Source organism: Mauremys mutica, chromosome 8 (genome assembly GCF_020497125.1).
Source record: "Mauremys mutica isolate MM-2020 ecotype Southern chromosome 8, ASM2049712v1, whole genome shotgun sequence".
Taxonomy (NCBI): Eukaryota; Metazoa; Chordata; order Testudines; family Geoemydidae; genus Mauremys; species Mauremys mutica.
Window position 1 is genome coordinate 54,733,848 of NC_059079.1, and position 10,165 is coordinate 54,744,012.

Genomic DNA, 10,165 nt, shown 5'->3' on the forward strand with positions numbered 1-10,165 from the left:
AGGAGTTTAGGGGGCATCTTGTGCCTTACTAATTCATAAGAGTAATAAGGAAACTTCCCCTATGGACAGCTAATTATTTATTGAACCTTTCTCTGAAGCAGTTAGTGCTGACCGCTGTCAGAGACTGGGTGCTAGATGGAACACTTAGGGTAAACAGATAGCAAGTGTGAAAAATCAGGACAGGAGGTAGGGGGTAATTGGCATCTATATAAGATAAAGCCCTGAATATCGGGATTGCCCCTATAAAATCAGGACATCTGGTCACACTAGGAACACTGCTCTGAGCAGGTCTGGCAGCTTCTATGGTCTTGTGCAATTTTGGCCTAGGATAGAGAACAGGAAGTCAGTGGCATGCAGGAGGCTTTAATCTCCCTCCCTGAACAATGATGTAAAGAGAATTCCAAGGGCTGGTGTGGAGATGAGAAGAAACAAATGACCTAAAAAGTTCTAGGTACTGTAACTAAGGCCTGGTCTACACTAGGACTTTAATTCGAATTTAGTAGCGTTAATTCGAACTAACCGCTCAACCGTCCACACCAGGAAGCCATTTAATTCGAACTAGAGGGCTCTTTAGTTCGAATTTGGTACTCCACCCCGACAGGTGGAGTAACGCTAAATTCGACATGGCTAGCTCGAATTAGGCTAGGTGTGGATGCAAATTGAACTTAGTAGCTCCGGGAGCTATCCCACAGTGCACCACTCTGTTGACGCTCTGGACAGCAGTCCGAGCTTCGATGCTCTGACCAGCCACACAGGAAATGACCCGGGAAAATTTGAATTCATTTTCCTGTCTGGGCACTTTGAATCTGACGTCCTGGCTGGACATCGGGGCGAGCTCCGCAGCACCTGCAACGATGCAGAGCTCTCCAGCAGAGGAGTTCATGTTATCTGTGAATAGAAAGAGGGACCCAGCATAGACTGACTGGGAACTCTTTGATCTGATCGGTGTGTGGGGCGAGGAGTCTGTGCTGTCGGAGCTGCGCTCTAGCAAGCGGAATGCAAAGACCTTCGAGAAGGTCTCCAAAGCAATGATAGAGAAAGGATACAGCCGGGATGCAATGCAGTGCCGTGTGAAAATCAAGGACCTGAGACAAGGCTACCAAAAAGTCAGAGCGGCAAACGGACGCTCCGGAGCCCTGCCGCAGACATGCCGCTTCTACGAGGCACTGCATGCCATTCTAGGTGGGTCTGCCACCACTGCCCCACCAGTGACCGTGGACTCAGTGGATGGCATAGTGAACCTGGACAGTTCCTCCTCGATGTTCGCCGATGTGGAAGATGAGGAATGGTCTGTGGAGGACGGCGCAGGCGACAGCGAACACAATACCACTTTCCCTGACAGCCAGGATCTCTTCATCACCCTCACAGAGATCCCCTACCAACCCTCCCCGGCCGTTAACCCGGACTCTGAATCAGGGGAAGGATCAGGCGGTAAGTGCTATAAACATGTAAACATTTATTTTTTATAAAACAGGTATAAAAAAATAGAAATACTATATATAAAATTTTCAATGAAAAACTATATGAAAAGTAGGTCCACACATATAGGGATTGAACAATAATCCTCCAGGGACAATTCAAGAAAGGTCTCATTTAGGTCCTCGAAAAGCCTCCGCAGGAGGTTCCTGGGGAGAGGTGCCTTGTTGGGTGCTCCGTGGAAGCACACTCTTCCGCGCCAGGACATCCTTATGTAGATGGGAATCATCGCCTCGACAAGCATGGCCGCATATGGTCCTGGTCTCTGCAGGGCTTCCCTTAGCATCCGCTCTTTGTGACTCCGAGGGACCCGCATCAGGGTGATCTCGTTCATGAAATGCTGCATCTAATTAGGGCAATTAGTGTATTGTTACTGTTGTGAATGGTTGACTTTTACTTTGCATAACAATGACCCTCGCTTAACAGCCACGTGTTGTAGGCCACATAGGAAAAGCATACATTGATCTTTCCCGTGCACTGGCGGGAGTGGCTGGAAAAGGGTCAGAGTATATGATTTCCAGATTGCCTTTAGCGGGAGGGCACAGCTATCCATTAACTGATAAGCAGAATGTACTGTAAGGCTTACCAGGACTGTCTGCTAGACGGATTCAGCTGTCTCTCCCCACTTGTCCGCTCTCCTGTGCAATGCCGCAGCCAATGAGAGCGTATTCCGAAATCTCGAACTTGGCCTGAGATCTCGTGAGACTTGTTGCCCTGTATGGTCTTGTTCAGAGAAACTGACTAGACTGTGTTCACTGTTCGCAAACATGTATCTGTTCAAGGAAATCAGTTACTTTTCCCATCACACAGCTTCGGCTCTTTCCCGGACTGCCCCGGCATCCCCCTCGCAGAGGCTGGCGCAGATTAGGCGGCGAAAGAAAAAGACTAGGGACGAGATGTTCGCGGAACTGATGGCTTGCTCCAGAGCCGAGGCGGCAGAGCAGAGACAGTGGAGGGAGACCCTATGTCAACAGCATCGCACACACATCGAACGGGAGGACAGGTGGCGGCAGGAAGACCAGCAGGCGACTCAAACGCTGCTTGGGCTAATGAGGGAGCAAACGGACATGCTCCGGCGCCTTGTTTATGTTATGCAGGACCGCAGGCAGGAGGACAGAGCCCCCCTGCAGTGTATCTGCAACCGCCCTCCCCCGCCAAGAAGTCCTGCCCCCCCCTCACCCAAAAGTACAAGACGGCGGGGCGGTAGGGGCCGTGAGAACTGTCACTGCACCACTGCATAGCGCTAATGTACCACACACCTCTCACGCTATACATTTGTAGAAGTGCTTCCCTTACAGGCTCACCCATTCCCAAATCCAAGTTTCATCCCCCCAATGTGTATTAGATTATTAAAAGCTGTTTGCTGTTATTCACTGTTTCGGTCACGTCTTTCGTGTCAGAGGATTTTTTGGTGTATGGGGAGGGGGAGGGGATTTATAATTGCACGGTATAGCCTACATTACCAGGGTACAGACTTGGGGCCATGATCAACTGCAGGGCACACACACACTGCAGTCAGTAGGCACCAGGGTCACTCTGTGTGGTGTATGCTGCCCCGGGTCATTCTGTGATGTGTATGCTTGTCCAAGGTCCTAGCGCCTGCCACCCCCTTAATGTTAAGGCACGCTGCCCTTACCATGCACTTCCACCGTAGCAACGAGCCTCTCCGCTGCCCTGAGCCCCAACAAGAGCCCTCATCCACGGACAGATACTCACCCTTCCCCCACACCGCTCACCCCTTCCTATGCCCAAACCCGCAGCCCACTGCCGTCATCCAAACCCCTATGCAAAGAAGGCACCACTCGCCCCTTCCTGCAATCCCTCCCCTCCATGCACAACCACTTGCAACCATCCCCCACCCCAGAGACCTATGTAGGAGCAGGAGGATGTCATTCCTCTATGGAACAAGCGGTCTGTACATCAGTGCACACCGTGCCCAGCACAGTATGCATCCATGTTTCAACACCTGAACAGAAATGCAAAGTAAAACAAAGATTTAATAATAATGAGCATAACAATTAATTTGCTTTAAAACGTGCTTTGGAAGTGGGGGAAACTTGGAGAACGGGGTATGTAACCGCAGATCGAAATCGACACATACAGACACAGGCCCAGGGTCAGTTTCTCTTGAAAGCAAGTGGAGAGTCATAGGTTACCCTGCTCTCCGAGGAAACTTGCTTTCAAAGCCTCCCGGATACACAGCGCTTCCCGCTGGGATATTCTCTCGGCACGGGTGTCTGGCTGAGCGTAAACTGCAGCCAGGCGATTTGCCTCAACCTCCCATCCGGACAAAAAGGTCTCGCCCTTGCTCTCACAGAGATTGTGTAGCACACAGCAAGCAGCAATAACTACGGGGATATTCTTTTCGCTGATGTCCGAGTGAGTCAGTAAGCTCCCCCATCTCCCCTTGAGACGTCCGAAAGCACACTCCACCACCATTCTGCACTTGCTCAGCCGGTAGTTGAAGAGTTCCTTCTCTCTGTCCAAGGCGCCTGTATAGGGCTTCATGAGCCAGGGCATTAGCGGGTAGGCTGGGTCCCCGAGGATCACTGTAGGCATCTGCACATCCCCAACCGTTATTTTGTGGTCCGGGAAGAAAGTACCTGCCTGGAGGCGTTTAAACAGACCAGAGTTCCTGAACACACGCGCGTCATGAACCTTGCCCGCCCACCCAACGAAGATGTTGGTAAAACGTCCCCTATGGTCTACCAGTGCTTGCAGCACCATTGAAAAGTAGCCCTTTCGGTTAATGTACTCGCTGGCCTGGTGGGCTGGTGCCAGGATAGGGATGTGAGTCCCATCTATAGCCCCACCGCAGTTTGGGAATCCCATCGCGGCGAAGCCATCTATGATGTCCTGGACGTTTCCGAGAGTCACTACCTTTGAGAGAAGTTGCTCAACGATTGCGTGGGCTACTTCAATCACAGCAACCCCCACGGTAGATTTGCCCATGCCAAAGTGGTTCGCTACTGACCGGTAGCTGTCTGGCGTTGCAAGTTTCCAGAGGGCTATGGCCACTCGCTTCTGCACACTCAGGGCTGCTCGCATCCGGGTGTCCTGGCGCTTCAGGGCAGGGGACAGCAAGTCATAGAGTTCAAGGAAAGTGCCCTTACGCATCCTGAAGTTTCGCAGCCACTGTGATTCATCCCAGACCTGCAGCACTATGCGGTCCCACCAGTCCGTGCTTGTTTCCCGGGCCCAGAATCGCCGTTCCACACCATGAACTTGACCCATTGCCACCATGATCTCCACGGCGCGGCGTAACCTGCTTTGTGAGAGGTCTGCGCCACTCTGTGAATTCCTGTCCTCACCGTGCTGCCGGAGCCTCCTCGCACGATTTCTCAGCAGCTGACTGTGGAAGAGGTGGACGATAAGGTGCGAGGAGTTGACAACGGCCATAAGTGCAGCGATGATCGCAGCGGGCTCCATGCTTGCAGTGCTGTGGCGTACGCACTGTAACCGACAAGAGAAGGGCGCGAACAGATTTCCCGCCGGAGCTTTCAGGGAGGGAGGGCGTGATTGACGGTTCAATGACAACAGTTACCCAAAAGCACCCTCGACACATTTTTCCCCCAGGAGGCATTGGGAGCTCTACCCAGCATTCCAATGGGCAGCGGGGACTGCGGGAACTGTGGGATAGCTTCCCACAGTGCACCGCTTCCAAAGTCGACGCCAGCCCCGTTACTGTGGACTCAGAAATTCAAATTAGTGTATTTACTGTGGATACACAAATTCGACTTCATAAGGTCGAATCCACAAATTCGACTTAAGTAGATTCGAAATAGTCTTGTAGTGTAGACAAGGCCTAAGGTAAAGAAGTGTGTTTTAAGAACATGTTTCCCCAAAAATCGCACCTAGATTCAAAATACTGTAACATGCTCAGACTATGTTCTTTAATAGCATTTTCTGTAGCTGTAGAACCTTGGATGGAATTCTCATCCTGAATCACTAAAAGAATGTCTACACTGTAGTGTAAGCCCAGGATTAATAGAATTCAAGTTAGCAGACTCTGGGGTTGTTAACCTAGGACTTGAGTGTCTATACTCATTTGTAACCCCAGGTTAGGAACTGTTGAACCCCCAACCTGAGAATCCAGCATCTACACTGCTTTATGTGGGACTGAGTCCAATCACCCATGTCCCAGGCTTCTTAGCACCCTCCCAAAATGTGGCTGCTCTAGCCCTTTGTTTGTGGTGCACTGTGGGGGAAAACTTGACTGTTCACCAAACTCAACTATCCTGAGGACAAAGAAAGTCAGCCCTTGGGATTGTGGGATACTCTTGGCAGACTCAGAGCACGAATTCAGTGGAGCTGTCTATGCTGCAAAGCAGTGGGGCTTGAACATTGGATCCCAGCTTGATTCAGGCTCGGCCCTTCCACCTTTGTGCAGTCCTGGACCCTGGGTTAGCATGATTTTTGTGTAGACAGAAGGGGGGTTAGGCTTGAGTCTGAGTTCGAACCCTGGGCTTACATTGCAGTGTAGACATAGCCTAAGTTAGCCAGATCTACTTAATGCATGTGCTGCAGACAAATGATGTAGGTAATCCTGTGGTGAGCCATTGCTGCAGCGTGATGCACAGGATTTCTGTGCTGCTGGAGGTGCAGTCTTTCAAGCTGTATGTAAATCCAGAGGCTCTGGACAAGTTTGGACATAAATAGCACCTTTTTATGCCAGCTCTGTTAGGATGCAAGACTACTTTGTCAAAAGCTATAGTGATGGCAATACTTGATATTCATTAAACTTAGCTCAGTGGTTTGCGCATTGGCCTGTTAAACCCAGGGTTGTGAGTTCAATCCTTAAGAGGGAATCTGGGGCAAAAATCTGTCACGGATAGTACTTGGTCCTGCTAGTGAAGGCAGGGGACCAGACTCAATGACCTTTCAAGATCCCTTCTAGCATTATGAGATAGGTATATCTCCACAGTACTAGCAAATATGCCAGGGAAGAGGCTTTGGGAAGGTGGCCTTTGTGTACTGCTGTCTGCAGTGTACATGCCACACACTTTAGCCAGCAAACATCCACATCAACCCTGGAGATGTTTTGCCCTCATGCAAGCAGGAGAAGAGCACCCAAAAGTTCTACTTTAAACTCACTGCACTAGTACATCAATATTTTAGCTGCTTATTTCATTGCTCGAAACTAAGCAGGTGGGTATTCCATTTCTCTGAAAAGCAGAAATTTGGTCAGTGCAGCGTGATTGTCTCGTTATAGCATGTGCATGTTGCTCCAGTCTGAGTACTCAGGTTAGATCACAATGTTGTGTACATTACTGCATGCCAGAGACCAGCCCAGGCAGCTGCTGTGGGTCAAGTACACGTGTTGATCGAAGGTGGTTATTTTGGAATATGTCTTGGATTTCCAGGATACATTTCTGAAACAGAGGAACACAGTGTCCAGACTACTATGTAATGCAGACTATTTTTGTGTAGCATCCTACATATAAAATGCCTCACTTGAGAGCCAGGTATAATGCATTCATAGAACTACATTCTGTGGGTCTGAGTTTATTCTCTCCTCTTCTCCCCCCCCCCCCCATTTCTGATGATGCATGTCAGGAGAAACTACACCAATGTCAATAGTTACAACATGTGAGAAGAAAATCATGTCCTTGACTTCTATACTGGTACAAAGGTGGGATTAAAAGCTCACAACAATAGGTGGAGTAGAGGAAAAATTAAAAGAAGGCCAAGTCTTAAGTCATTAAACATGCAAGCAAGGATTTCTTGCAGACCAATTACAATGGCAGTTGAATAGGAGGAAGCTGTATCAAGCAGCATTTGGAGCCCATCATGGGCTATTGTTTACAGGAAATATTAAGCAGAGATGGGGCTGATCCAAACACCCTGAAACTTTCAGATCCAAGCCCTTCTCTGAAATGGGCTGAAGCAAAACCCTGGTTCTGATCAGCCCCAAATTTGTGGAAAGTGAATTTGGATCTGAGCATGGAACTTACCTTAAATGGGAAGAGAGAAAGTGATTTAATAGCTCAAAAAGGGCTCCAGATTGGTCAGGTAGCACATATGAAAGAGCAACCTCAGGGTACGTCTACACTAAGGGATTATTCCGAATTTACATAAACCGGTTTAACAAAACAGATTGTATAAAATCGAGTGTGCGCGGCCACACTAAACACATTAAATCGGTGGTGTGCGTCCACGGTCCGAGGCTAGTGTCGATTTCTGGAGCATTGCACTGTGGGTAGCTATTCCGTAGCTATCCCATAGTTCCCACAGCCTCCCCCGCCCCTTGGAATTTCCAGGTTGAGATCCCAGTGCCTGATGCGGCAAAAATCATTGTCGCGGGTGGTTCTGGGTAAATGTCGTCAGTCACTCCTTCCGCTGGGAAAGCAACGGCAGACAAGCATTTCGTGCCTTTTTTCCCTGGATTGCCCTGGCAGATGCCTTAGCATGGCAATCATGGAGCCTGTTTAGCCTTTTGTGACTGTCACCGTATGTGTACTAGATGCCGCTCACAGAGGCGATTCAGCAGCGCTACACAGCAGCATGCTTTTGCTTTTGCATGATAGCAGAGATGGTTACCAGCCATATTGTACCATCTACCATACCATAAATTGGTAATAAGATGATCGTGGCTACCAGTCCTTTTGCACTGCACCATTTGCTGCTGTCATAAGTGCCCCTGGCTGAGATCAGCCAGGGGCGCAAAAGCCAAAATTGGGAATGACTCCCTGAGTCAATCCCTCCTTTTTGGTATCTAAAAATAGAATCAGTCCTGCCTAGAATATGGGCAAGTGTACTAGAGAACCACTGTATCATAGAACCAGAGAGCACAGCTGCCCTGTGTCAGATCCTGCAGAAATTATGAGTTGTATGCTATTCACAGGGGGTGCTCCTGCAACAACCCCACCTGTTGATTCCGTTCTTCCCCCAGCCTTCCTGGGCTACCGTAGCATTGTCCCCCCACTTGTGTGATGAAGTAATAAAGAATGCAGGAATAAGACACAGTGACTTGTTAGTGAGATATGAGTGGAAGGCAGCCTCCAGCTGCTATGATAGTCCAGACAGGACAGTAAGGAGTGTGGAGGAGAGGAGCCCAGCATCCCTCTGCTAGTCCAGGGGCAATTGAATCTTTTCTTTACACATGAAGGGTGGGGGCTGATGGAGCTCAGCCCCCTGTTGCTATGATGACGATGGTTATCAGCCATACTGTACCATCTACCATGAAAAATTAGGGCCAGGCGCCCTTGATTGACCTTACCGATGCTAGTCAGCATGGTTACCAGTCCTTTTGTACTGCCCCATGTGCCAATAGGCTGATGATGAGGACGGATACCAGTCATATTGTACCATCAGCCATCCATGGCGTGGGGGGAGCAAGGATGTTGGTGTTGAGTGCTGCACCATCGCGTCTATCTGCAGCATTCAGTAAAGATAGGGTGACATGTAAAAGAGTCAAGAGAGGATTGTTTTCCCTTTCACTTCTGGGGGTGGGTGGGGGGGTGCGTAAATTGCCTAGCTATGCCCTGACCCACCGCGGACACTGTTTTTGACCCTAGAAGCATTTGGAGCTCAGCCAAGAATGCAAATGCTTTTCAGAGACTGCAGGAACTGTGGGATAGCTTGAGTCCTCCAGTCCATGAGCGTCCATTTGATTTTTGGCTTTCCGTTACGCTTGTCACGCAGCAGTGCGCTGAGTCCCTGCTATGGCATCTGTCTGGAGATTTTTTAAAAATGATTTTGAATTTCGTCTTCTGTAACGGAGCGCTGATAGAACAGATTTGCCTGCCCTTACAGCGATCACGTCCGCATCGTCCATGAGGGAGCTCTTTCTTTATTTTGATTTTTAACTGCATCACCACACGTGCTGATCGGAGCTCCATGCTGGGCAAACAGGAAATATTCAAAAGTTCGCGGGGCTTTTCCTGTCTACCTGGCCACTGCATCCGAGTTCAGAAGGATGCAGTCCAGAGCGGTCAGTGGTGCACTGTGGGATACCGCCCGGAGGCCAATACCGTCGATCTGCGGCCACACTAACCCTAATCCGATATGGTAATACCGATATTAGCGCTACTCCTCTCGTTAGGGAGGAGTACAGAAACCGGTTTAAAGAGCCCTTTATACCGATATAAAAGGCCTCTTAGTGTGGACGGGTGTGGCGTTAAATCGGTTTTACGCTCCTAAAACCGGTTTAAACGCCTAGTGTAGACCAGGCCTCTGAAATACACTTCCAACCAATGGATAAATTAGTGAAAATCTGTCTGTGGATAATTCACAACAGAAGACTGGATTAAGTTTACTGAATGAACCGTTTGCCTTCTCTAGTGAGCATAATGTATCCTATATGAAAAGCTTCAAAATGACGTTGTTGGGTTAGATTTCAGAAAAAAATGGTCCTTATATATAACAAACAAATGCCTTCGTCATTTCAGCTGTAATAATTGGATTTTTAAAAGTTATGTTAACTTATGATGTTTTTCACTTGTTGGGGTTTTTTTCCCCCTTGACTTGGACACTAATAATACACAAGTCAGCATTGAATTGCATTTCTAGTCAATCCTTCAGTCCCTACTCGGGCAATGGGGCTTTTCTCTGACTGCACTGTAGTATTATTATTTTATTTATTATCAACCTCATTTTTTTTCAGATTCTCATGCTATAGCCCAGCAGTATTTCACTCTCAGTTGCTTTTTATGAACCTTCTCAGCAAAATGCAATGATTTTGGTACAA